The following is a 2,858-nucleotide window of genomic DNA, read 5'->3' as shown; positions in this document are numbered from 1 at the left end:
TCTAAGCCCAAGGGCTTCGCCTCATTGCTAAATGCATTGAGAGCCACCACCAGTGACTCTAGAGACTCAGGTAGGATAGCAACATCATCGGCAAAATCAAGGTCTGATACCTTGCCTAGTGTTGCTCTACACTGACTTTGGATAGTAACCCTGGCCATTATCCAGTCCATACAGGTGTTGAAAAGTGTTGGTGCAAGGACATAGCCTTGCCTCACCCCTGACGAAGTTTGACAGGCCCCCACCATAATTTACAGCACTTTCAGTTCCAGTATATAGTCTTGCTATTATATTTACGCATATATATACATACATATACATATATATGCATATTTATGTATTTATGCATACATATATGTATATATATATGCATATATATACATATATATATGCATATATATACATATATATGCATATATATACACACAAATATATATAAACACATATATGAATATATATGTATATATGTATATATGTATATATGTATATATGCATATATATGTATATATGCATATATTTGTGTATATATGCATGTATATATGTGTATATATGCATAAATATATATATGCATATATATGTATATATGCATACATATGTATATATATATGCATGTATATACACTTCCAGCCACGAGGATGTGTGTTTATATATATACATATATATATGCATATATATACACAAATATATATAAACACATATATGAATATATATGCATATATTTATATATATATATATGCATATATCATCATCATCAAGGGGCTAACGCCGAGGGGGGCGCATGGCCGCATCCACTCTTCGCTTCCAGCCACGAGGGTCTCTCATGGCTAGTCTCCAGGCAGGCCCTCGGCCCATCTCTATCTCCTCGCGACAGGTCTCGTCGAGCTACCCAAGCCATGACCTTCTAGGTCATCCCACATGCCTCTTCCAACCAGGATTGTCTCGCAGCAAGACAACCTGTTAGGCAGGGTCATCCACGGGAAGACGAGCTAGGTGCCCATATAGCCTGAGTTGGCGATCCTGGATTATGCAAGCAATAGGTCCCATGCCAGTCTCACTGTGTAGACGTCGTTTGGACACATGGTCCACCCAACTGTACCCAATGATCTGGCAAAGAGACTTGTTACAAAAGGCATCAAGGCAAGACTCCAAGGCACTAGATAGCTCCAGGTTTCGCTTCCATGGAGCAAAACTGGCAGTATCAAGGCCCTGAAGACACATAGCTTGGTCCTTCTGCAAAGGTACCAAGTTCATGGCTCCTGCTGTCAGACCAATCCGTTTACTGACTTCTTGGTATGAGATATGTTCTACACTACCTAGGTATGCAAAGCTCTCTATGACTTCAACATCCTCACCGCCTGCATGGCTTGACTGAACCGGGTTCTCCTGACAGGCCTCCAAAGTCCTGAATCTTGGTCTTGCTCTAGAAAACTTCTAGGCCCAAGGGCTTTGCCTCATTGTTAAATGCATCAAGAGCCTCCACCAGTCACTCGGATAGGATAGCAACATTATCAGAAAAGTCAAGGTCAGAGACCTTGATATTGCCCAGTGTTGCTCCACCCTGACTTTGGGTAGTAGCTCTGCTCTTTATCCAGTTCATGCAGGTGTTGAAGTGTTGGTGAAAGGACACAGCCTAACATCACCCCTGAAATAACAGGGAAGAAGTTCGAGAGGCCCCTACCACACTTTACAGCACTTTCATTACCGGTATATAGGCCTGCTATGAGGCCAATAATCCATGTCGGAATTCCCTAAGTCTCAGAATCTCCCATAGTGATTCTCAGTGTAGCATGTCAAACGAATTTTCAGGGTAGGAGGTTCCTCACTGATGGTTGGGTCCGGCACAGGTATTGTGGTACCACTTGCATCCAAGCTACCAGCTGGAGGGTTTACCTAGTGCAGCTGCTCAAACGTTTACAAACCTCAACATTATCTGAGATATTCTGTCCATCCACTGAGTGGACTGCAGTCATCTGCGAGGATGGCTTAGAGTTCAGCGTTCTCAGGGCTTGGTATACAGGGTGAAGGCCATTTACCAAGAAATGGCCTTCAACCTCCTTAGCAAGATTCCAGATGAACTATTCCTTGTCCCTTCTCAGCAGTGTCCGTGCCAAAGACCGACGCAAGTCCTGATTGCCATTCAGCCAAGTTATACAATACACTTCAATGGCCTCCAGTGTCTCCAGGGAGATGAAATTCTGCCTTGCCCTTGGGCATACGCCAATGGACACCTGCACTACTTCAAGGGATTCATGCTTGAAGGTCCAGCAGGTTTTCTGCCGTGACAAACCAACAGGCACACTCCTCTCTCAATATGTCCAAGTGAAACACCCTAGAGTGGTCTCTGGAGGGTCATGGAGTCTTGAAGTGGACCCATAGGGTAGCCACTACCAGCTTATGGTGCCACAGAATTCGTCACTCTGGTAAACCCTGCAATTCTAAAGGATCCTCCAGCAAGTGCTGACAAGAATGTGGTTGATCTCCTTGGCTGCAATACCCGTATTGCTCTACTATGCTCAGCGATGCGGGTTGGAGAGCTGATACCAGGAGCCAGAAATCCTCATTCTCTGGGACCTAGCAAAGTCCCGGAGAAGGCTATTCTCATTGGTAAGATCAGCTCCCGAGCCACGGGTGCCGACAGACATCTCGTAGCCAGCTCGATCACAGCCGGACAAATAATTGAAGTCGTCCAGAACAATGTGAATGTCTTGCCGGAGGCAATTGTCTGTTTGTGTGAGTGTGTGTGTGTGTGTGTGTGTGTGTGTGTGTGTGTGTGTGTGTGTGTGTGTGTGTGTGTGTATGTGTGTGTGTGTGTGTGTGTGTGTGTGTGTGTGTGTGTGAATGGTAAAACACTATACCGTGTT

Source organism: Penaeus chinensis, chromosome 15, assembly GCF_019202785.1.
Source record: "Penaeus chinensis breed Huanghai No. 1 chromosome 15, ASM1920278v2, whole genome shotgun sequence".
NCBI lineage: Eukaryota > Metazoa > Arthropoda > Malacostraca > Decapoda > Penaeidae > Penaeus > Penaeus chinensis.
This window is presented reverse-complemented; position numbering follows the sequence as displayed.